Source organism: Castanea sativa, chromosome 11 (assembly GCF_040712315.1).
Source record: "Castanea sativa cultivar Marrone di Chiusa Pesio chromosome 11, ASM4071231v1".
In the NCBI taxonomy this organism is placed as follows: Eukaryota; Viridiplantae; Streptophyta; class Magnoliopsida; order Fagales; family Fagaceae; genus Castanea; species Castanea sativa.
In genome coordinates, this window is record NC_134023.1 from 15,188,308 (window position 1) to 15,216,106 (window position 27,799).

Sequence of the window (27,799 nt, forward strand, 5' to 3'; positions counted from 1 at the left end):
CTATTCCTAAATTAACAAAAAAAAATATAAAAACATTTACAAAAAACTATTATATCACTGAAATTTAATATGAATGTAAATACCTATGAAAAATCTTAGCAACAACAAATTTAGAGGTCCAAACTTTGTAAGATCTAGTCAAGAATCTTCCAATGCCAATCCATTAGTGATTAACACAAATAATACAACAAAAGGAAAAAGTGATGAAAGCTCAAAACTTAAACAAAAAGAGACGGAACAAACTTCAAATGTTGAAGATGAAGAAATAGATGATGATAACATGCCCCTCAACAAGCTTTACAAGCATCGCCATACCACAATAACAAATAATTGAAGAAACAACAACCAAAAAGAAAAAGATTCTGTAATGACGCTCTTTATTACATCACATAAGAAAGATCAATAATATGGAATGAATCAATATGTTTTTATCAACTTTTGTTATACAATATTACTCCAAAGTTTTTTTTTTTTTTTTTTTGGCTCATTACTTGAACAGAATAATTATAATGGATATGTGTGTGCAATTTATAATTATTGCTTCTTATAATGAACTCATTACTACCAAATTTTTATAACAAATATGCTATAATATATGCATAACATTCTCCACAAAAAAAAAACATGAAACATTACAACATTATCCGTGCATCACATGAGCAACTTACTAGTTTCATTAAGGAAAGGAGAAAACTCAAATACGTAGGGAGTGCATTGAAGCTACTCCTAAAGAAAGAAATAATAATAATAAGTACTAGTAGTAGAAAGGCAGCTTAATGAACAAAATTACCTTGACTCCTTCCCAAAGATATTTAATTTTGCTAGACTGTAAATTAAGTTCAACAAGCTCTTTTGGTTGGAAACTAGATGGCAAACTTGTTGAAGATCCATTGCAGAAATTTTAGGCTGTTAGAAACATGTTTGAGGCCACTCGGGATGTGCACACTATGAATTTTAAGCAACCTAAGATTATACATCTTTGAAAAAGCTTCTGGAAAGTCTTCAAAATTCCAATATCCTCTTTCCCATTCATAACAGTTTAGGACTATGTCTTGAATTGTTTCTATTGCCTGAGAATCAAAAGCTAACGATCAGTGAATTAATTGCACAATAAAAGTTAAGAATACAAGAATTACTCATGTTTATATTGTGTCAAAAGAGATGAAAATAGCTACACCCTGAGTTTTCCAAATGTATAACCTCCTCTGAACCATTGGTGGACACTTGGGAAATTGCTGTTTATTTGAGCCTTTGAGAAACAATTTATTTTTTGCATCCCCTCCTCTCCAAGAGTAATTCTTAGGTATTTTCAAAGAATAGTGCTTCCTCCTCTCACATTCATGATGCTCATTAAATTCATGAGAAGGTCCACCACAAATGCGAGTGGAATGAGCACAATTTCTCCGAGAGTACCTAAGAATTTCCCCTCTCAAGGGCTCCACCGAAAGAAGCCCTCTAATGGTGGGACCAACTTCAAATCTAACAATAAAAAATAGAAAAGTTTACTACGAGTCCTATTTTTCCCCCCTTAAAAGAGGCAAAAAAAGAGCAGAAAAATTATTACGACAAATTTAAAATTTTACATCAGAATGATGTTTAAAATTCATATATTAAAATTGTTATATATTATTCTTATACTCATACATTAAAACTAAAATGTTCCTTTTAGAGCAAAAAAAAAAAAAATCTAAATACGAAATTACAACATTTCTTTTAAAATGATAAGGAAAAAAACAAAAAGAAATGAAGACCATAAACGATGTTTTGAAAAAAAAAAGAAAAAAAGAAAAAGAAAAAAGCCATTCATTATAAATTGAAAGATTGGTTGATTAAATCACGAAATTGATTTCAAATCTATAATCAATGACACAATTAAATTATGTTTTCAGAGTAAAATATAAGAAATCGTCAAAGACAATATGTTAATATTAGCATCTTAAATGAAAATTTGTATTCTATATTTCATTACCTAAGTACTTAAGTAATTGCTTATCTATTGGATCATTTTTTTTAAAGAACTAATTTAATGAATGAATTTATGTTATTATAATCATGTTTAATGAAAAAAAAAATTTTGTTTTGCTATTGTTCTTACCATAGCATTTGTCAATACATGAAACAAATCCTTACAAGGCCACAATCTGCTACGTTTTCTAGGTTCTCCAAGTGATTCTCAACGAATAATTTCTCTCTCCATTTCTTGTAGAAGATCATGCATCCACAATTTTTTATTTTCTATGCTTAGGAGAGATGTACCCATGAATACACTTATACCAATTCATGCATCAAAACCACAATTCTCTAATATCTCTATTACTTGATCTTTTCTCTTACCTCTAAAGTAACACGCAATATCCAAAAATATATCTTGCCACATTATTTCTAGCCCATCGTAACTTACCTTAAGTATGTCAAATATTTCTCTTTTTGGAATTTTTTTAAAATTTTCCAATGCACTTTGCCATTCACCTAACGTTTTTCCAACCAAAAAAGAACCCAAAGTTTCCAGAGCTAATGGAAGGCCTTTAGCATAGTATACAACATCTTGGGAGAGTTGCATGTAACCTTCTTGGGGTTGCTCATTTTTGAACGCTTTCAAACAAAAAAGTTTTAAGGCATCATCATGGTTTAGTCCATTAGGCTTATATATTTTATGCACCCCATGTTGGACCAACAAATGTTGATCTCTAGTTGTTATAATGATCCAACTCCCTAATCCAAACCAGCCATGCTCTCCAGCCAACATTTCTAATTGGTTCAATTGATTAACATCATCGAGGAAAATTATAACTTTCTTATGATGTATCCTTTTCTTGATCATGCCAACTCCCTCAAATACATTCCATATATCTATATTTCTTTCCTCCAAAATTTGTGCAAGTAGTTGCTTTTGTAATGGAAATAGACCACATTTTTCTGACTCTTCCCTAACATTAGCAATAAAGCTAGAAGCTTCAAAATGACTACAAAACTTATTATAAACAACTCTAGCAAGAGTTGTCTTCCCCAATCCCCCATTCCAAAAATTCCTATCATGTAAACATTGTATTTTCCAATAAATGTATGTAGATAACTTAAACTTGTAAGAGTTGGTTGAAGATGATGACAATGATGATGGAGATCCTAGTAACCAATATGAAGCTAGGAGTGAGGAGCCAAATGAAAAAGAGGATCTAATAACTAGGTTGATGTTGGAGTTTTCAATGAAGATAGAGCTTCAAGTTTATGCCCAGATCGTAATCCATGTGAATGGAGTCATTGGACCAACTAGTGAGAGACTGAGAGCAATACGCATTAGAGTTTGAGATTTGCCTTTTTTTTCTTTTTCTTTTTTTCAATATACAGAAGTTTAAGATATGTAACAAGATTTTATTTAGCAAAGACTTTGTTGCAATCTTATGACATTCGTTTGGCTTGTGAATTTTATAGAATTTATAATGCTATTGCTTATGAAACATTGATTTTGAATTATAATGGCAAGTTCAATTTAGGCAAATGTCTAATTTTTTTTAATTATATATATATATATATAATTTTGAATATTTTTTTTATTTGACCTTGCAGTTCGACTGGTGACCCACTGGTTGAACTAATGACCTAGCTCATACACCACGTCAACATCCATTCTAGGTTTAATAACTATGATTATATGTAATAAGATATTTTATTTTGATTTCTCTGATGACATTAGTGGTTGAAGAAAACTAATGGGGAAAGAAAAGGGGGTTTACATATGAAATTGTAAAATTTAAACAGTGTATGCGCATACATGTTTAGTTTTTGTATATGCATTCATAATTTGCCATGCTTTAATTTGCACTACATTCTGTTCCTTTTGATTAAAATAGTAAAAACAACAACAAAAGGGTAGAATGAAAAATAACAAAAGCACAGACTTCTGAAATACAACAGAATTTTAACTACTATATGTAATATTTCAATCAGGCATTCTATGATACATTCCAATAGTTATTTATATACTTCATTGTATGTAAAAGAATTATTGTCGTTTATAACATTATATATCAAAAGAAATAAGTTTTTCATGAAATTTCCCTATTTTTGTAAAGGCCAACCAGCGAGATTGGCCACTTCTCTCAAAGCAGCTCTCCATATTTCAACTTTTCCATATTTCCCTTAAATTGACCTTGGAAATCATCGAAAGCATTTTGAAAAGGTCCTACCTGATTTCGTACATCAGATGCATCCACCTCATAAAAAACCAACAGAATTGTCAATCCTGTCTCTTTCATTAATATAACGATCTTTTCAAGCTCAATTAAGAGCACCATGTCGAAGATGCATAGTTTCTTGAGAAAATGACAATAGCAAATCTGGATTCTTCTATGGCATTCAAGAGCTCTTGTGAAATTGGTTTTCCTTTCTCAAGTTTTTTATCGTCCCTAATGGTCAAAACACCCTTCCTTTTCAAAGTATCATATAGATGGTCTGCAAAACTTTTACGCATGTCCTCCCCTCTAAAACTGAGAAAGATATTATATTTTCGCCAAGGTGTTGAAGAAGATGATGTTGACAATCCTTGAGAGCTCATGTAATTCATTGGACTTGGAAATGTACTGCTCATGGGGAGTTTTAAAGGACAGCAAAAAAATCTGTTTGATAGTGTCAAAAAAAAATGAGTAAAAAAAACTGTATATAGACAACCGAAAAAATATGGCTTATTTTTTCATTATTTTTTTTTTTTGGAAAACAAACAACAAGCTGAATAAGAAAATTTAGGAAATTGTTCTTGTTTGCTACAAAATATAGGAAAATAAAATGATTTTATTGAAAATACTTTTTTTAAACTCAATTTTTAGAAAACATTTATGTCAAAGCCAAAAAAAAAGGTTAAAAAAATATATTTAAATTCAATTCAAACTTGCTTCTCAAAAAAAAAATTCAAATTGGAGAAAAACATTAGGAAGAGGAAAACGATTTGATATGTAGATCTTTTTATTTTAGGGAGGAAGTGAAAGGAAAAAAATAAAAGAGTGAAAAATGAGAACTTACGAATCGTCGTCGTTGATATTCATCTTGAAAAAGGCCACATTGAGTTCCTATTAGATAGTAATTTTTTTTAGTAAATGAATGGAAATCAGAGCATCAAAACCCAAACCCATTCAAGGGAAAGAGAGCCTAATTGAGAGAGAGAGAGAGAGAGAGAGAGAGAGAGAGATAGCTCACTTTTCTTCTCGTTTCTCTCTAATATTACACAACAAAGGTGTGTAAATAGTAACCATAAACCCATCCAATTAAGAAAAGCTTCACTTCTCTAATACAACCTTAACTAAAAGATAAATGCTATAGAGTTGTAAAGTTATTAGAAAATGTGATAAAAGTTTCGCTTTTATTTAACAAAATTATTGCATTTATGACCCTCTAAGAACAACTTTTCACTGTTAGATTTTACACATACTCTTTTGTGATCCTAACACATTATGCCATTAAGAAAAAAAAAGTTTAAGATGTTATAAAACTATAAATTTACTATTCAAAATGATGTTATACCTTTTTTTTATAGATTCAATAAAATGTTAATCTATTGCATCCGTTACCCGATGATTACTTTTTATCATTAGAAAAAAAAAACCCACTTATCCTTCTGAGACATACAGTTTAAAAGGTTCACACAGATTGAAAAAAAAAAAAAAAAAAAAACACCATATACAACCAACCAAAATAAAACCGTTACACAATGTTTAGGAAAAAGAAAAACCATGCTCCAATTAAGAAAATTGGGTGTTTAAAAAAAGTAGTTCCTCACATTAAAAAAAAGAAAAATAGCTCCTAACTGTTAGTATCTATTCCTCTCGAAAATAAAAATTGTTAGTATCAGTTTTATTTTAAAATGTATCGATTCATACTTTTTCATAAGTATGGCATTTTGTGTCTCTTTGTCTTTACCGTTTGTAGTTCCCTGCCGTTTCTCTTTCCCATATAAACTCTTTAGTTCTTCCTTCTAATCCAAACTCTCCAAGGTGTATACCTATGACAAATCTGACATTGAGCATTGAGGTAACTCACATTGTTAAGTGAATTACTCAAAACAAATCCATGATATTATAATATAACCCATTTTTGATGTTTGGTGATTAGTGTGTGTGTATATATATGAAAGCTCACTTAGTGTGTAAAACACTAATAAATGTTTAAACTCCCAATTTCAAAAATAACCAATACAAGCTTATACCCAAACAATAGACGTGCGGAATAATAGGTACAAGCATAAACCCAAACAAATAAGCAACTCAACACCATAATTAATCACAACACAGTAGCAATTAAAAGGCAAGAGTAAAGGTTAGAGAGATGCAAACACAAAGATAACACTGGCACGTGTTATCAAAGAGAAAACAAAAGAACTCGGCAAAAAACCTCTCCGCCGCCCTCCAAGCGGTAAAATGATCCACTAAAGAATAAAGTTGGGATACAAGAATAGCAATAGACTTTCCAAGCCTAATCTAGTCAATGCACCTAAGCCTTCCAAGCTTCTTATTTCAACAAGGTTAAGCCTAACTGTCTCTTCTTTAGCTTTCTGGATCCCGCAATAAGTTCATTGCATCAACCAAGTGAATTGGTTATCTTTGAACTACTTCCCAAGTACCAAAATACCTCCTCACTATTATGGGTATGGTAAGATAAGGATTTGGCTAATAAACCTCTTAAGGGTATGTTAATGGAGAGGGTGAGAGTAGAGTAATTTGGAGAATTAAAAGTCTAAGATTGTGGATGAGTCAATCTTGGTTTTCTTTAGAATTTCTCTCTCAAAATTCTCTCTAGAAGCTCTCTACATTTCGTAGGTATAAGGGTATTTATAGTAGGGTATGTGAGGAATGTGAAAAGTCATTTTTCTGCAAAATAGGACATTCTGGCGACTAGAACAAGTCGCGAGATAACTGTCAGGCCAGACTGTATTTTTTGTCCTGCAGTGCTCCAGTTGTTGTGACCCTTCTACTTCCTGCATGCTTCACACCTGTGGCATTTTGGCAAGTTGCCAGTTGCAAATCACTTGCGAGATCCGGTCGCGAGAATCCTCTTGAATGCACACACACTTGAATTCTTCACACTCTCTCACACATAAACCTTACATTATTCCCCCCTAAATACAGAGTATCTAATTGCTGAAATTACAAGCAAATTCAGCACAGAATAAACTCAACACATGGTTGAATAACTCAACCTTACAATCTCCCCCTTTGGCTATTCCATGACAAAACCCTAAAACAGACTCTAGACTTAAAATGTGAGTTAGGAACAGTTGCCAAAACTCACTCACACCTAACACTAGATTCAGTGAAGCTCTTGAACCATACAAACAAGTTTCCTGAAAAACAATAACACAAGATGATCATTGAAAGCAGAAACCTTGAAATGCATATGGAACAAGCACAATGTGATCAAGCAACAGAGAATATAACAATAAAGCATGGCTTGACCAAACATGAACAATCACTATAAATAATGACTACAATGATCATTCACACAAGGAATGAACATCCGGACATGCAAGCTAATAAGCTCAATGCAAAGTATCATTTGCATGTCCAACACTCAACCAATGCAAAACACTATAGTATTTGCATCAAGGATACAAGATCCAATAAAGGCATAAGAGTAGAGTACTAAAGAAAATGTATACATAATCTAAAAGTACTAATAAGTTACAAAGAAAAGGTACAAATTCAAGCATATTCAAGTACACAACATAAACCATGAAATATGAACATAGACTAGACTATTAAAGTCATAAACAAAATATTAAGCATAGGTGCTCTTGTTCTTTATCTCCATTGCTCCCCCTTTGATCTAGCTCTTGCTCCCCCTGTCACTACACTCCCCCTATCATGAGCCATCTCCCCCTTTTTGTCACAGAATAGCTAGTCCTCATCTTCCTCTAACTACTTTAGATTTGGTCCAATTGAGTTTTGATAGATGCAAGTCCGGACAACTTGGTGCTAATGTCTTGTACGGACACCATAATGTTGTCTAACTTCTCATCATAGGGACGTGAGCTAGAGTGTAAACCACTATGAGGAGCACGACTTTCTTGCTTTACTCCCTTTCGGCTATGACCGATGATAGCATTGAGAGTGCAAAATTGATCAGACTTTGCTTAGGATAAGGATACTCATCTTCCAATGGTTCAACGCCTCTGAGCTTCAAAATTCTTGAAATGAGGTAGCAAAAAGGAAGGCAATTCCTTGAGGCAGTTCTCTTAGTAGTCTTGCTCAAAATATGGAAGATATGGGAGCAAATATCAATTTCCTCATCAGTGATCAAGTCATGAAGGAATAAAGCCCGACCAAGATTCATGTACCCAGTGCTTGAGAGAGGATAGAGATTATGGAACATGATTGTTGTAAGCAGTCTCAATTTGGGGGATAGTGAGGAAACACTGACCGATTTCCCATTGGGAGAGAACTCCAAGTTTTCTCTAAAAGTATCCCGAAGCAAGGCAGCCTCCGGATCCAAATCATCATATATTGATGGTTTTTGGAACACTGGTCAGTTGATGTTCAAAATGATGGCAAGGTAGGAGGGTGTAATCATGAAGCCCTTTCTTCTAACCCAACATTTCAGCTCATCCCCATCATAAATGGCATTTGCATAAAATTCCTTCACCATCTCTTTGTACATATCGTCAAAGTTGGATAGAAGGAAGTTCCAATTCTTTGTGGCAAATCATTTCGGAATGTTCATGTTGAGAATAGAAGCTTGCTCAACCACTCTTTCAACCAACATTGAGGCATCCTGGAAGTAGTTCACATAAGCTTGAGATGCAGCATATGATCTGAACTTGTCGATATCATAAAATCCTGTTGATGGCCAAGTCTTCTTTGATTTAGGGGTGAGGCTATCAAGATCAATCACCGGTTCTTTTCCCTTTCTGCTATCTCCTTTCATAGGTGATTTCTTGAAAGGAGACATCTTCAAGCTATATCAAGTAATATCAAAAGGCAAGTTGAAATACAAAGGGCAACAAAATTGATTAGTAACAAGTTAGTACCAACACAATGGACATTGAATTAAAACCTTAAAAACTAAAATTTAAAGAGTAATTCAAATAAATGGCAGATGAAGACATAAATCATCAATACATGATAGGATCATGGCATTAAGCACTCAAACATGTCAAAGTATATGTGTGTGTGTGTGTGTGTGTGTGTGTGTGTGTGCATCAAATGCAAAAGTGTGCAAACTAGGGCAAAGTGTAAAAACACATAATCATATGATATTTCAAAATCAAAGAAACATGATTATCCCTACAAACTTTGTATTCCATGGAATCCAAAGAGGCACACAAAAACATCTATAGACATTTTATTATGAACATGGTATGCACAACATAACACAAAACATAGTACAATGCACAAAAATGAAGAACAAACTTGTAAAACATGTAGCCTAAGCATTATACTAACAAAACCAACAAAACCCATAAATCAAACTCAAAAAAACATCAACAAAACCATATTCAACAACCATATTTCCATATCTCAACATAAACACAAAATCCAAGAAAACTAGGGCTAGAAACTTGAAATACTTTGAAAATAAGAGAAAACCCATACCTTTTCTTGAAGATTGATGAATGATTGATGAAGAAAATGGAGGTTTTGGAAGAGGGAGAGGCAGACAAGACAATGAGGGTGCTCATGATGCGAGGAAAAACTAAAAAGTTTTTGAAAACTGTCTTGGATTTAACCCTATTTGTGCAAAACACACGATTTTCGCGACTAGGAAGTCCACTCATGAGCAAGTCACAAAGGGACTCACGAATCCTTCTGTGTAAGCTCGTGACTGGAGCTTCCACTCGTGAACAAGTCACCAATTTGAGTTGCAAAAATGCCAAAAACCTAGAAATTTTGAAATTTCGCTAAGTATTTTTCACGATTAGGGGACTGACTCGCCAAGGAGTCACGAGAGCATCTGAGTTAGCTCGCGACTGGCTTGACCAGTGAGTGAGTCGCCAAAACAGAGTTGCACAAATTTTGGATTTTCTGAACTTTTTCAAAACAAAAACACTTTCCAAAAACAACTAAAAATACTCAAAAATCTTTTTGTGTTTGATCAACATATGATTGAGTATGTACAACACATTTAATCAAGTATAATCACACAAATAAAATAAGGTATTCATTGAACATAGACATGTGTGATGTGTGTGGGTACCAAATATGAGATAGTCCTTGATCTAATGTAAAGCTTCAATGATCAATTCAATCAAGATATACACAATTAGCACTAGGAAGAGTGACCAATCTCAATTATAGAAATATGCATATATGACCTCCCACAAAACTTGATTACATAATATTAAAGAAATTCTTTTGGCTTCTTACAATTCATAACATTTGATCATTACAGAACAATACATCTCATTTTGAGATCGATACTTGAAATTTTTGATATTTCAATTTGATGATTAAGCCTTTGGCTTTTGGGCACCATACATTTTCATTACAAGTCACTTTCTCTTTTTCCTAGTCGAATACTAGTATGTTTAACGGCTTTTGCAGCTCATTATCTCTTTTCGAGAATTGATATTTGTTGAGCTATAAACAAAAATATAAAAGAGTGGGAAGATATATAGGCACAAGTTTATGCATGTCTCATGATCAACAAAACCACCAGTTAATCATTCATGACAAGTTTGAAGAACTATTTACAACAATCACATAAATGTCAAGATTTTTCTCACACTAATATGAGTGCATAAAGAACAAGCTAAACTCATAAATGCATAAGCCATTTGTACGAAGGTAAAAGGCAAAACATGCATGTGACAAAACACAATAATGTCGATTAAACTTTTTGGATTTTCTACTTTTATGTGTTTTTGGATTTTTGACACAAAGCAATTAAAGATTGATAAAAAAAAGAAACAAAAACTCAAAGCTTTTTAAAAAAAAACAACAAACAAAAACAGTAAAAACATGCTAGAATGAAAAACATAAGCACACAATTAAACATTGTCACACCAAATCGGAAGAATTAATGCATGGACATGTTCTAATGCTTATGCATATGTACCCTTCTTCACGCACATGGCACGTGCGTTTGGGGTGATATCCTTAGAGGATTGGGTACTTGAGTTGTGATTCTTAAACCTTAGAGTGAAGTTTTCCAAATAAGAAGTGATGGTATCTATCGTCTTCATCACATCACTAATATTGGAGTCAACTTCTTGCCCTTTTGATTGTTTGAGATCCCCTTTGCCATTTCTTTGTCCTCTTGGCCTTTGAAAACTTGCATTCTTCAATGCTTGAAGCTTGTGGCAATTAGGTCTAGTGTGTCCTCGGATTCCACAATGGTGGCAAAAATGTTGAGTTTGTGGACCTCTTTATGACTTCGAAAGAGATTTCCCTTTAGCCTTGGGTTTGGCCACAAATAGATTTAGAGGCTTTGTCAAAACCCGTTGAGCAATCACATTTGGCTTCTTCTCAAACTTCACTTTCTCAACAGTTGGAGTTGTTAGCATTGGTTCTTTCGCTTTAACAAACTTCATCTCTTTAGACACATTGGCGCTTGAACTACTTTCTCTAGCATATCTTAAGCTGCTTTTGTCAGAAAATGGCTTTTGATGTGCAAGCACTTCAGCAAGTTTCTTAGAGGCAACACGCTCCACTTTGGCATTAGCTTGAATCACTTCAAGCTCAAGAAAATTGATCTTGGAATAGGCTTTGGTTAGTTCTTCATTCAGCGCCTCAACTTTGCATTTCATCTCCTTATACCGTACTAGAAGACTTTTGTAATCTTGCTTAGCTTTTTTCATTTTTCTTATGGCTACTTTAGCCACTCTAGAATACTCTCTGAACTTCTCAAGAAGAGAATTATACGTTTCTTGTAATCTCTTTTCTTCTTCATCTTCATTATCGGATTCCTCCCTAATCCCCATGGACTCCACTTCGGTGTGCTCACCGAACTCTTCCACTAGAGTGCTCAAATCATCCGAAGAGTCCACAGGAGCAATGGCCATAAATGCGGAGTAGTTTCCTTCTCTGTCACAACTTTCTTCTAAATCCAAATTGGAGTTGTCTGAGTCACTAAGGGTAGTGGTAAAGACTTTACCCTTTGCCTTCAAATATGTGAGGCATTCATTCTTCACATGCCCATGCCCATGCTCTTTGCACTTGTAGCACATGACCGCTTGAGATGGAGAAGAATCTTTAAAATCCTTCTTCTTGAAATCCTTTTTATCCTTCTTAAAATTTGAGAATTTGCCCTTCTCAAAAGACTTTCCATCCTTCTTGAATTTTAAGAACTTACGAAAGTTCTTAGCAAGGTACACCACTTCCTTTTCAACCTCAACCTCATCCGAGGAGTCTTGAGCTTCCACTCTCTCATTAATCGTCTTGAGAGCAAGAGATTTGCTCTTCCTTTGTGATGGTAGAGACAGCTCGTAAGTTTGAAGACAACCAATGAGTTCTTAAATTTTAATCTCATCAAGGTCTTTGCTCTCTTCAATGGCAGTAACCTTTGCATGGAAGCTCTCTAGCAATGATCGTAGGATCTTCCTCACAATCTTAGAGTCCTCCGTCTTTTCTCCCAAGTTGAAGTTGCCAATCACCACTTCATTTAGCTTCCCATAGAAGGAGTTGAACGGCTCATCTTTGCTCATCTTTAATTCCTTGAAGCAAGTGGTGAGCATTTGTAACTTAGTGTCCTTCACCTTTTTGGTGCCTTCATATGTGGTCTCCAAGATTTACCACGCCCCCTTGGCAATTGTAACATGTGAGATCCTGTGAAATCCATCGGGGTGAGACACCACAAAATATAGCATTTAAAACCTTGCTATTAGCATTGGCCGATAAAAGGGTTGCCTTATCCCAAGTAGATTTGGCAGCCTTCGGCCTAGTCCATCCAATCTCAACAGCATCCCATACAGTATCATCAATAGAATATAAAAATGCACGCATACACACTTTCCAAAATGTGTAATTGCTCCCATCAAAGAAAGGAGGTGCATTAAGGGATTGAGACCTTTCCATTGTAAGGTCAAGGACTGTTGGGGTTTATGCCTTAAAATCCAATTTATTGGCATGTCATAAATAATTATATGAGATTATCTATAAATGAACTAATGAGACATTATCATAGTCCATGAGATGCATTGTATTTGATTTATGTGATTTAGTCATAGAAGATGTAAATCACAAGTTCCTTGTAAACTCAAAATGTAGTTCGTAATGGGTGATGAAATTGGGCGTTTCATCTGCGAAAACTGTAACATATCGACTAAGATGATTTGTCTTAATCATGAAAATGAAGATTTCTAGTTGATATGTTGATATATTTTAAGAGTTAAAACATATTGAACTGGATCGCTTTGAGATTTATTGTTCTCCTAACGACTGTCAAATGAATAATAAATCTCACAACTTCTATTTACATGAACTCTTAATCCTGAGAGAATAATGAACCTGATCATAAATTTGATATATCAGGAGTGAGATCTAAAGTCACGATCAAAATCTCAGTATTTTGGGCAACCACATTTAGTGTTGATGGAACATATATTCTCAAGACGGAATTCATAATCTCTTAACGGAGATACAAAATATTTCCTTGAAATAAGTTTAATGGGTTTGATTATTCAGAGAGTTGGGCCCAACCACTTTAGTAAGGAGTTACTAAAGTATATATTTATGGAATTGGATTTCATAAATATATGGTGAATAACTTAAAGAATTAAACCGGGTACTCAAGGATTAAGATGTAGTAATCTTCAAAGTGGCAGTCTACATTCATGACTTTGTATTACTACGAATATTTTATGAAGGGATTGCATGTATAATAAAGTCTTGGGATATAATTTATAGATAAAGCCTAAAGTGCAACTATATTTATATAGTGATATTAAATATAGTTAATGGTAATTTTGGACTTATCAAGAGTTGACAGAAAAGCGCAAGGCCCATTGGATCTAGTGTTTTATTGGTCCCTTTTGGTCCCACTCCAAGCCACATACTAGAGCCCAATTAGAATGGCCCAAAAGGTTAGCCCAATTAGATAATCAGTTATAAATATGAGGAGAGAAACATACAGAAAAAAAAAAAAAAAAAAAGTCTTTTGAAGAAGGTTTTCATAAAGATCAAATAAGGAATGAAATGGTTTGTATGTGAGTGTTGGACACTCTCTTAAGTTGGATACAAAAACCAAAAATTTAAATCCAATTAAATATTTTAAAAATGTATGGTTTAAAAAAGATGTAAGCTAATACTATGTATAATTTGAATCATGTAATTGCGATTATTTTTAATTGTACCCGCGCATATGCATGGGTCATACACTAGTATATATAAAAATATAGACCTCATGTAAGAATGCATGAGCTCTTGCCATGTGACGCTTTAATATTGCATTTAGCATTTTTAACATCTTCTAATTAAGTTGTTTTTACTATTTCCCAAAAAATCATGTCAACTTCTTTTTACTATTATATAAAAGATGGGTTGTTGTTGAAAATTAAGTCAAACCTTATGAAAAACCCAACCCCACTTATTCCCTTATATATTATAACCTAAGCATGATCCTTTCTCATGTGCAGTTGAAAGCCCAGAGCCTAACCCATTTACAAACTCTTTTTGTCCTTCCCCATGTGTAGATGAAACTTGAAAGCCGAGACCCTGACTCACTTATAAGCTCTTTTCTTCTATACAAGCTTCCCTTCAAACTACACACACTCTTCAAGGAAGATATACAATCACTCTTAAAAAAATAAAAAGGAAATGTATAGTCCAACCTCAACAGTCTCACCACTCTATTTTCTCTTCCTCTTCCAAAATTTCTCTCTCGCTCTCTCTCTCTCTCTCTCTCTCTCTCTCATTTTGAGTGCTATATTATGATTCCCTAAATTTAAGATAATATTCAATCTTACTAATGGGCTACACATTGGAAGGATTGTCTACTAAGATAACAAGTGGTGTTACAAAAGTAATTCTTAGGTAATCCTGGAGCAAGGTGAATAATGCTCCCTTATCTTACATTTATGGTAAGGTCCACTTATTAAATACATGGTGGGGTCCATCATAAATGTGAGAGGAGGGAGCACCATTTTACTATACTTCGAGAGTACCTAAGAATTTTCTGTGTTAAAGAAAAAGTCAAATGCTATGTGATATGGCATAGTCACCAATAGTCATATTGCATTCAACTATATTCATATTAAATTTTGGGTCGTCTATGATGCTATGGTACTAGGTATGAAAACCAATTTGTTAATGACTTTTGATATGCTCCTACAACCAATTAAGAACTTTAGAACAAGTTGGATCAAACTATTTGTGTGCCTTCGAATTGCAGGTTTATTTATTTATTTATTTTCTTTTTTACACAAATGCTTGAAAGTATTAGGTCCATCATAAGCATAAAGATGATCATAGGTTTAGATATCAACAAACAATTGAGATACTGCAGTAATAGATTCTAATAGTATTTGTCCCTTTAGTAGATTCTAATAGCATTTGTCATTTCCAAAAAATCTAAAAAATTTATAGGATTCTAGCCACAAATTTTTGGCATAAAATCCATGATGCACAAATGATTTTGGTATCCTACAGTAGAAACTAGAGAGGACTACAGAAACTTTTAGTTAGATGCATACCAATTTTTTTTTTTTAAGTCTTCTTGTAATATTTATTGTTTCAGTTTGAGACCAATATAATTAAATATATTTTTTATGCAAAACTTGAGACCAACATACTTTTAGGCAAAGTTTTCCTGTGCATCGCACAAGTTTCCAACTAGTATATATATAAAGCAGAAACCTCATACAGGAGTGTATGAGGTCTTGCCATGTGGTACTCTAAACTCGCATTTAACTTAAAAGATGGACTGACATTTAAAAAGCCCAAGCCATTACCGAATGTTTTTTGCATTTTGGTTTTGATTTCTTTCTAGGTTTTGTACTAGATTTGTCTCTGTTCTGTTTTGATTTCAGGAGAAGTTTCTTCTTTCTTTCTTTTTTCCAGATTTTTTTTTTAATTTCAAATAAATAAATAAAAAAAGAAAGCAAAACGGCGTCGTTTTAGGAGTTCTAACGACAACCACTAACTGAGTTGTAACGAAGTTCTACATTGACAAAAATTGAAACTTAGAGAACTAAATTGACAAAACTGAAATGAAAAAATGTGAAAGTTAAAGGGTCAGTTTTGCATTTTTGCCTAGTTTTAAATATGTGATGCATGCATAATGAATTCATCTTATGAATGTGAATTCTCTTTCAAAAAGTCATATTTTTTGTTTCTAAAAACGAATTTGATTTTCTTTATAATTGCCCCTTTTTTAACTTTACATAAAAACAGATCTAATATTTTTTAACAAAAATCTTATTCTTTCTTTTCCATAAAAACAAATCTGATTCTTTTACAAACCAAATCTTCTTTTTCAATTGTCAAGACAGATCTGAATTTTTTTTAAAAAAAAGGACACATCATTCATAAGGCAAAGTTATTTAAATTACTTTTTGTAATGTATGTTCAACATATCATTCAACATCATGCAAAAAAGAGTATATTGGTCATTAGAGTCTAGAAGATCAAACTCTGTCTGGGCGGAATGGGTGTCTAACACCTTCCCATTTTGTAACCTAGCCCCCTAGCTTAGGGTTTTTGGATAGGTAGATTAGTGTTTTGTCTTTTAATTTTGGTAGACTATAATTAGGACCAAAGCTTTGTATTCTTTTGCATAGATTGTAACTAAGACCTAAAGCCTTGTATGGTTTAATTTACCAAAATTATACTTTTCTTTATTCAATCAATGACAATGAAGAATTTTGATCATGTAATTTATATTTATTTTTTCTTATTTTTTGGTATAAAAAATAAGTGGTGACTCCACACCACTTACCCAAAAAGAGATGTGCCCTTAAAAGCACCCTAATCTCTTTTGTGAGAGCACCCTAAATTATGCGGTCTCTCACAATGGTATGGGGGCAAGAAAAATTGAATCCAAACATCACATATTAAGTCTAAAACTATATGCTTTTGAGACAAAGGGCCAAGTCACAACAATCTGCACAAACAAGGCAGGCATCCTTACAAAAAATGAAAAGGAAGTAGAAGAGTTTCAGCTTGGAAAGGAGGCAGTAAAGGATGACACTTCTTTGGATATGGCAGGTGACCTTAAACTACTACAACAAGCCGTTGGTTTAAACAAAACTAGTACAGTTCACAGGCCACAATCTACATCACTTCTTGTGAAAGCTCGAATTTGTGTTAAAAACACAAGAGCTTGTTTAGACCCCTAATTTAAAAAAAATACAGCTAGATTGAGTTTACTCTAACTTAAACTAAGTGCGAAAATAAGAGTAAATGAAGCGCAATCAACCGATACTACTCTAGTGCATAAACATGAACAACAAACAATAAAAGTAAAGAACAAGAGTAAGGGAAGAGAGATGAAAACACAAGATAACACGACGATGTGTTATCCAAGAGGAAATAGAAGATCTCGGTGAAAAACCTCTCCGCTGCCCTCTAAGCAGTGAATCAATCCACTAGAGAATAAAGTTTGAGTACACGAATAACAAAAGACCCTCCAAGCCTAGTCTACCTAATGTACTTGAGCCCTCCAAGCTCCTGCTACCAACGGACTTCACGGAGTCATGTCTTCTCTAGCTTTCTAGATCCCGCAATATGCCCAATTGCATCCGCCAAGCCTCACTAGCTTCTTTTGGCAAATCCTCAAAACTTCCCAAGTTTCAAAACACTCTCTACACTCTGAAAAGGTATAGGTTGTGTTTGGGTACAAATCTCCTCTCAAGGTATGACAATAGGAGAGGGAAGGAGAAGAGGCTAGGATGATTTCTCACTAAGGATTAGTAGCTCTCTCTCTAAAAGATAGGTGTGTGTGTTGTTGAAAACCTATCTAGGGTTTTTCTCTCTAAATGGCCTCCTTTACTTTTGTGAGTAATGAGAGTATATATAGTATGGGTAAAGGGTAAGAAAGTCACACTTAAAAATCCTCCAGGCAGAGAGTTTCGCGGGTATCTCACGGGAATGCCTTACCCGCGAGACACTCGCAAAATCCTCTAGGCTGGCATGACTCTTCAGCTTCCAGCATGTGCTTCTCACGTGCCCTTTTCGCGGGAACCCTTCTTGCGAGCCAATCGCAAAAATGCACTGATTCTTCATTTCAAGCTTGATTCTTCACCAACTTAATACTAAACCCAATACAATAAAAACCCACAAATTACAAGGAACAATTTAAAGCAAATACAACACTTTTTGTCATGGAATAAAGCTAACATAAAACATAGTTGTAAATTACAACTTTACATCTTGCATTCTTCACCAGGACCTACATAGACTCAAAACCCAGAAGACCAGGACCCTTTTCCTTCTCAACCCCATGTCAAACTCAACCTCTCGATCGCCCCAAGGATAAATGTTATGTTAATGGAAAATTGTATTGATGCAACATATTACTAATTAGTGAATGATATGATTAAATAAAATGGTATTTTTTTGGTTCCTAAGTTATTGTTCTCATTTTTCTGTTCTTTTAAAAAAGTTAAATATGCAGTGTAGTACCCCTCTCCAACTTCTTTTATTTATTTTCCTCTCACTTTCTGTTTCAAAATTCCGTAATCAAATATTTTCTTTTAAATTTTATTGATTCTTAAATATTCTATGTTCTCGTTCTTTTATTTATTGTGGCTCATAGGAATGGTAGATGAGAATATCACATTTGTCAGGTAAGTTTAAGATCTAGGGTGATTCAAGTTTTTAGTTGCTTAATTTGTTGAGGTTTTTTATTTTTTTGTTTTTAGAAAAAACAAATTACATTAGTTGGTTAACTCAGAATGGTGTCTCCATTACGTGGGTAGCAACACATTATATGGTTTCTCCATTATTTGAAGGTGAGCCCATAATTTATATTAACTTAGAATCTCTTCGTATGAGAACGTGTCTGCTTCTTAGTATTAAAAGTTTGTTAAATATGTTTTACAGGTACACCTTTGTTAAATATTCATTAAATATGTTGAATCATTTCTAGCTCAACCAACATTGAAACATCTTAACTTTTTTGAATTTAATTATACCATTGATCTACTTGATTTTCTTATTTTTGCCTTAGTTTATGAAGACCTTTAACATGTAGATCAATTGAACCAGATTATTAGAAAATGGGATGTGATTAGGTGAAGACATTTGATTGGTTAGCATCCAAATATTTGATCATTCTGATGTGGACTCATCTGACCTAGACTATAGGATTTGAGTTGGCAGATAATACTTAGGCTCTATAAACCGTATCTTTTTTTCTCTTTTTTTTTCGTAAGGGATATGTCAAATAAGAACAAATTACTATATTTGCTAGATGTTTGACGAAAGGCCTCCAATTTTATTTTTAATTCTCATTTGAGCTGCCCTTCTTTGTTTCTCTACAGATAAATATCTCCTACGGTGGAGCTTAATGCTCTATAAAACATTGAAAGAGAGCAAGCAGCATATGCAATTAGTGCTTCCTAAGTCCAACACATTCTTTTGATTTTTTTAGCTCAATGACAATTAGTGCTGCCCTTATTTAACTTCAAGCGAATTGGTGCTTCCTTTTTGTTTTATTAATGTCATTTGCAATTTTTGGAGTTGAGGATAAATGTTATGTTAATGTAAAAATGTATTGATGCAACATGTAACTGATTAGTGAATGTCATTGGTATAGATTAAGCAATTATAATTGAAAATTCATTTGCGATTATTTTTTTGAATTGATAAACACTAAAAAGGTATTATTTCATGTTATGACTTTCAAATAAGTTTAACAATTTACTTAACCTTCTCATATTGCAGCTTACAAAGTTATCCGCGCGTCTCGCGGGTACTTCACTAGTTAATTTCTAATAATGCATTAAAAGTTGTCACGCCATATAATGCTCAATTGCAAAGATAAAATACTAACCAATAAGTCTTTTAGCTTGAAGACGAGCTACCCCCATAGGTAAGAGTGTCATCATACCCCTTACTCCTCAAAAAGTTAAGGATATTCTTTTGCACCTCTTCTTGCTTAGCTCTTGCCTCTTTTAGCTCAGTTATCTCACTTTCTAGACGATGGATATATTCTACAGAGGAATTAGATGAGGCGGTTGTGATAAGAGAAGATGAAGTTTTCATGCCAAGTTCTTTTACAATGCTAGATTTCTTCTTAAAAACTTTGTTTGATATCTCCTCTTGGGTTCGGGGAATTGAATTAGGATCTTGACAATGCTCCTCTTATACTTTTAAAATAGTTTCCTATCATTTGAAAGAGAAAAAGAAACAAACAATCACAACATAGATACTACATATGTTATAGGTTTACAAATATGATAGGGATAGAGAGTGATATACATGTGTATCACTCCATCCCTATCATACATTATCTCACTTTCTAAACGATAGATATATACTACCGAGAAACTAGATAAGGCGGTGGTGATAAGAGAAGATGAAGGTATCATGCCAAGTTCTTTTACAATGCCAAATTTCTTCTTAAAAACTTTGTTTGATATCTCCTCTTGGGTTAAGGGAATTGAATTAGGATCTTGACAATGCTCCTCCTGCACTTTCAAAATAGTTTCCTATCATTTGGAAGAGAAAAATAAACAAACAATCACAATATAGATACTACATATGTTATAAGTTTACAAACATGATAGGGATGAAGTATACACATGTACGTACATATGTCGTGCCAAAAATACATTTTGTTGTAGTGCAAAAAAGTTTTAAGGCATCATCATGGTTTAGTCCATTAGGCTTATATATTTTATGCACCCCATGTTGGACCAACAAATGTTGATCTCTAGTTGTTATGATGATCCAACTCCCCAATCCAAACCAGCAATGTTATCCACTCAACGTTTCTAATTGGTTCTATTGATTAACATCATCAAGGACAAGTAGAACTTTCTTATGATGTATCCTTTTCTTGATCATGTCAACTCCCTCATTTACATTCCATATATCTATATTTCTTTCCTCCAAAATTTGTGCAAGTAGCTGCTTTTGTAATGGAAGCAGACCACATTTTTCTGACTCTTCCCTAACATTAGCAATAAAGCTAGAAGGTTCAAAATGACTACAAAACTTATTATAAACAACTCTAGCAAGAGTTGTCTTCCCCAATCTCCCATACCAGAAATCCCTATCATGTAAACATTGTTCATAAAACCTAAAAATGAATTCAACAATTCCTCCACTGAAGAATCTATTCTTACCAAGTCAGTGGGAATGCTTGAAAAACCTGAACTCAATTTATGTAATATCTCTTCGACAATGTGTTGGATAAATTCTGCTTCATGCCTGCAGAAAAAATAGAACGATAATTACGCAATGGTCCAAACCAATCAAAAAAGCCTGTGGGAGGAAGAAAATGTTGGCCAATAATACTCCGTGGTCAAATAAATTAATATGAATTCAATGGCTCAAGCAACATGGATAGAACCACCCATAAAATAATTGTATATACATGTCAAATGGACAGCTGGTAAGGAGCTATAGTTTATGTTATATTCAGTTTAAATAGATCCTTGGTGATAACTTATGGACAATTATTATTCTTTCCCAAGAAACAATTAAGGGCCTTCCCAATTATCGAAGCAAAAAGAAAATTGAAGAGGCAGCAAAAGATGTAGAGAAGCAGGACCTATTAGTATCGGCAAAAATATCAGTAGGGGAAAGCAAGTTAATAGCATTGCTTAGGATAACATTGATTGACCATAAATTAGAATAATAGCATTCTTTAGGCTTTGTTTTGCTTTGCTAGTTTTTGGATGAAGTCTGTTCCACCAGATATTTTACATTTTGTTGTGGCTGATGTTCCAGTTTCATGAATATAACCAATAGGTACTGTTTCTCAAAAAAAAAAAAAATTAGAGTTAGACTTTGACTAGAGAAGTTAGTGTATGTTTGGATCGGGCATTTTGCGTTGCTGGGTTTCACGTTTCAGCTTTTTTTTTTTTTTTTTTTTTAAACGCAGTTGTTGACTTTTCTCCCATGAACAGTGCACCTGTGCACTATACACGGGACCATAAACTTCACTTTTCAGCAACTTTTTCATTAAAAATGGGTCTTACGGCACTATTCACGCATTTAAAAATTATTTTGTTACAGTGTTTTCAGTTTTCAGCAATAAGTTCTATCCAAACAGACCCTTAGTGTGTAAACTTATCTTACCGATGCAAGTCAATATAAATAGGGTAATTATAATTTACCCTTATAGTTTGGTCCTTTCACAATTTAGTACACAGTTTCAATTACTACAACTAAATCATTAAAGTTTCCACTAAAATGAAATCTTTAGGGCTTCATCCTAGAGTTTTTTCACATATGTGAGTAATTTTATGAGACTGACCTAATGAAATAATCTCACAGATACAACATTCCACTCTCCAATTTTTCATCCAAAAAAAATTTAGAAATCATTGACAAGGGTGAAGTTAAAAAATATATATAATAATTAAAATATCGAGACATATCCAGTGTCCACCATGAAAATTTAATTTTAAGATAAAATGAAAATTTGAGCCTAACCTAAATCCCGCAACCCAAAAGGTGTTTCTCCTAGAAAACCAACACAATTCTCTCAATCAGCTGTTGAAGTCTAATTCCTATTGAAACTCTCAATCGTGGCTCTCTTCTTCATATTTTGCTGTTTGGTTGTTTGGGTACTTCATTTTGAGGGCCTTTATTTTACGTTTTTTCATTGATGTTTGCTTTTTATTTTAACAATATTTCATTTACTTTACTCACTTTGCTTTCTTTGAATTTCTAAATTGTGCTATGTTTTAACTTAGTTTACATGCTATGTTTGCTTTCTTTGAACCTGGACACAAAGAAATATCAATTTAGTTATAAGGCTCCTAGCACCTTTGTAGTTAGTGTTTATGAGATAAACATTAGACCAATTAATTAATCTATTATGTACTGTGTAACTTGTGTTTGGTAGAATTTTACGGATACTAATTGTGAATTTTGATGTTATATGTGTACGTAGATCAATTATGATACGGCTAGAGACTTGTTGTTAGTGATTTAGTTACTACATTAGTGAGCCACCCCTTATGATGGCTATAAAATAAATTTTAAAAAATTAATGTTTAAATATATTTAAGAAGGTTTTTTTTTTTTTATTCTCTTAGCTATTATTTTTATTTTACTTGTAGTTTAAATTTGTTGTTGTTGTTGTATAATGATGGACAATTGTTATATCTTCTGGTTGCAATTGGAGTATTTTTGAACACATTCACTAAAAAAATAAAAAAGATTGGAACATCAACGCCTTAATGATCTATTCTATGTCCATTTCAACCTAAGATTGCAGCAAAGGTACTAATCATTATTATTTACATGCAATTCTCCAATTGTTAAATTGCTTCTTTCCAATTTTCAATCCTTTCAAATTCTAACTTTTAACACTTGTATAATAAATTTGTGTAGAAATTACTTCAAGCATTGAAACTATGATCCTATTAAATTTGAAGTTTTTCATGAGAATACCAAGCGGGTATTAGACGATGAGCCAACAAATTGGACAGTGGAGGAATTGGAGACACTCCAAAATGAATTAGCAGCTTGTACAATCCAAAACAACCAAAATGATATTGGTTAATTTGTTACATTAATTGCAAATTCACTTATGCTGGTTCATGTATTTTCTTTTTATTTCATTTGGGGCTATATACAAGAGTATAAATGTATGTAGATAACTTAAACTTGGAAGAGTTGGTAGAAGAAGATGACAATGATGATTGAGATCTAGTAACCAATATGAAGCTAAGAGTGAGGAGCCTAATGATAAAAGGATCTAATAACGAGGTTGATGTTGGAGTTTTCAATGAAGATAGAGCTTCAAGTTTAAGCCCATATTGTAATCCATGCAAAGAGAGTCATTGGACCAAATGGTGAGAGACTGAGAGCAATATGCATTAAAGTTTGAGATTTGCCTCTCTCTTTTTTTAATGCATAGAAGTTTAAGATATGTAACAAGATCTTATTTAGCAAAGACTTTGTTGCAATCTTATGGCCTACGTTTATTTGGCTTGTGAATTTAATTTTATAGAATTTCCATTGCTATTGCTTGTGAAACATTAATTTTGAATTGTAATGATGAGTTTAAGTTAGGCAAAATGTCTATTTTTTTAATTTACATATTCAAGTCATGATTTCTTAAACTTACTCTATATATATAATTTTGAAAAAAAATTTATTTGACCTGGCGGTTCAACTAGTGACCTACTGGGTGAACCAATGTAACCCAGCCAAGGAAGTCAATACCGTACCGGAGGTTGTACCGGTTTGGCCACCGGTATGATATATTTCGGATACCGGTCAATACCGGTGTACCGTTTCGGGTTTACCGCTATTTTATATATATATATATATACACACACACACACACACCAAAATTTCTAGAACCATGTTTATAAACATATAATATTTCACTTATATTATAGTAAATATAAAAGTTTATCATAAAATATTACCTCAATTCAGAACAAATTATTCATAATTTTAAACTTTAGTATCAATTAAAAGAAAAAAAAAACACTATATAAAAAATAGAAAGTTTTGTTGTTCATTGCATACTAAGAAAACAAATAATACTAATAAGTTAATGTAAATAAGTTACCATTATGCCCTTACAAAAATTCAAAAATTACAAAACTAAAAAAAAAAAAAAAAAAAAAAAATTTTTTCTGTACCGGCCGGTACGCCCGGTACCGGCCGGTATTGCCCGAAATTGGCCGGTACGCAACCGGTACGGCCGGTATTTTTTTCGGTACAATATAGAAGTGTACCGGTACCGGTGCACTGGCCGGTATGGTATGTACCGGCCGGTACGGCCGATACCAGTACGGTATCGACCACCCTGAACCCAGCTTATACGTTGGGTCAACATCTGGTCTAGGTTTAGTAACTATGGTTATATGTAATAAGATATTGTATTTTGATTTCTCTAATGACACTGGTGGTTGAAGAAAACTAATGGGGAAAGAAAAGGGGGTTTTACATATGAAATTGTGAAATTTAAATGGTGTATGCGCATACATGTTTAGTTTTTGCATATGCATTCATAATTTTCCATGCTTTAATTTGTTTTGCATTCTGTTTCTTTTGATTTAAAAAAAAAAACAAAACAAAAAAAAACAAAAACAAAAACAACAACAACAACAACAACAACAACAACAACAAAAGGAAGAATGAAAAATAACAGAAGCACAGACTTCCAAAATACAACAGAATTTTAACTAAGATATGTAATATTCAACCAAGCATTTTGTGATACATTCCAATAGCTGTTTATATACTTCAATTGTAAGTAAAAGAATTATTGTCGTTTATAACTTTATATATCAAAAGAAATAAGTCTGTCATGAAAATTACCTATTTTGTAAAGGCCAACCGGAGATATTGGCCACTTCTCTCAAAACAGCTCTCCATATTTCAACTTTCTCCAAATTTTCCTTAAATTCATCTTCAAGATCATCAAAAGCATTTTGAAAAGGTCCTGTCTGATTTCGTACATCAGATGCATCTACATCATAAAAAACTGGCAGAATTGTCAATCTTGTCTCTTTCATGGATCTAACAATCTTTTCAAGCTCATTTAAGCACCACGTCGAAGATGCATAGTTTCTTGAGAAAATAACGATAGCAAATCTAGATTCTTCTATGGCTTTCAAGAGCTCTTGTGAAATTGATTTTCCTCTCTCAAGTTTTTCATCATCTCTAAAAGTCAAAACACCCTTCCTTTTCAAAGCATCATATAGGTGGTCGACAAAACTTTTACGCGTGTCCTCTCCTCTAAAACTAAGAAAGACATCGTATTTCCACCAAGGTGTTGAAGAACAATATGGTGATGATGTTGACAATCCTTGAAGGCTCATGGAATTCGTTGGAAGCTGAAATCTATAGCTCTTTGCGACTTCTGGGACAGGCCTGGATACCTTTTTGCGTTTTCTAGAGTTTTGATAGTATAAAAATTAATTAATTAATTAAAAAAAATAGTCAAATAAGAACTTTATTTGGTCAATAGAAGAAGTAGGACTAATCATTTTCCATTGATTTTTTTTTTCCAAAAATAAACAACAAGTTAAATAAGAAAATTTAAGAAATTATTTTTCGACACATCTAAGGTTACTATGGAAAATTAAATAGTTTTATTGAAAAAAAGCTTTTTAAAAATAACTCATTTTTAGAAAACATTTATGTTCCAAACAAAAAAATAAACGTTAAAAAAATTATTTTCAAATTCAATTCAAACGGGAGAAAAATATTAGGAAGAAGAAAACGATTTGATATGTAGATCTTTTTATTTTAGAGAGGAAGCAAAAGGAAAGAAGCAAAAGAGTGAAAAATGAGAACTTACGGCGCGTAGATATTCATCTTGAAACAAGGCCGGATTCAGTTCCTATTAGATGGTAATTGGTTTTTAGTAAAATGAATGGAAATCAGAGCATCAAAACCCAAACCCTTTCAAAGGAAAGAGAGCCTAATTGAAAAAGAGAGAGATAGATAGCTTACTTTTCTTCTCGTTTCTCTCTAATATCACGCAACAATTTCTCTAGAATTCTTCTTCAAATGAAAATCACGAACCTTTTTCTTTAGCTGGTTCATAGCTGACTTTTTCATTCTTGCTTTTTTTTATTTTCTCTTACACACTCTATCCCACACCACGTGTCCCATGCTCATGTCATGGCTGACCCAAAAAGTAAACAAAGATATAAGAATAAGATCACATAAGATAGAGCCAAAAGACCAAAAGGCCCACGCTCGTTCAAATTTAAAGAAAAATTAAGGATAAAAGTGTAATCCTATCTGCACACAACAAACAAGGCGAAATTGGGCAAATGCCCATTTCATGCAAAAAAAAAAAGGGCAAATGTCCTTATTTTCAAACTAATTAGAGAAATGTCTCTCTTTTAAAATTAACTCGATTTTTTCAAAATCGAGTTAAAAAAAAAATTATGGAGCCTTATAGTGGCGTTTAAAGAGCCTATAGTGACGTTTTAAGGACCTATAGCGTCGTTTTGTAACTCAAGCTCCATGAACTCAAGTTCCATGCAAGTTTTTTTTTTTTTTTTTTAGCTATAACTTAAGTACATGGAGCTCGAGTTACAAAACGCTGCTATAGACTCCTTAAAACGTCACTATAGGATCTTTAAAACGCCACTATAAGGCTTAACTCGATTTTGAGAAAATCGAGTTTCAAAAGAGAAGCATTTCCCTAATTAGTTTGGGAAATGGGGAATAATACTGTTTTTTTTTTTTTTTTTGCAAAAAAGGGCATTTGCCCATTTTGGCCCAACAAACAAACCCAAGTTTCCTTTGACAAAATTTAGTTACAAAATTGATTGTATCTTAAAATTACAATTTTACTTAATTTTATGTGCTCTTAATACAAATGTCAAATTTTGTGTTAATCGAATATTATTTACTATATAATCTATAAACTTATATTTTATACATAATCGAATATTATTTCTACTCGTTTCTCTCTAATATCACGCACCCTTTTCTCTAGCATTCTTCATCTCTCTAGCATACTATTACCCTCCCCTGTCCGTTGTGTGGCCGTAAATTATTTAAACACCAAATAACCAAGCAAAATACTCGACAAAGTGATGTTCAGGCTCATTTGCATTTTCTGTATCGGCAATATAAATTTTTTTTTTTTTTTTTATGGGAGTATCGGCAATATAAATAGATAGAAATAGAAAAGGACAGAATAATTTCATGACGGTGATGAACAGCTACTTTTTTTTCTCTCTACTTCCTAGACCTAGATACCCAAATTACTTTATAGC

The 27,799-nt window shown here is 33.1% G+C and overlaps 1 pseudogene; it reads right to left on the minus strand.

The window, feature by feature from the left end:
- On the minus strand, positions 1–26,553 carry LOC142616130 (disease resistance protein RPV1-like; annotated as a pseudogene).
- Between the last annotated feature and the right edge of the window lie 1,246 nt (positions 26,554–27,799).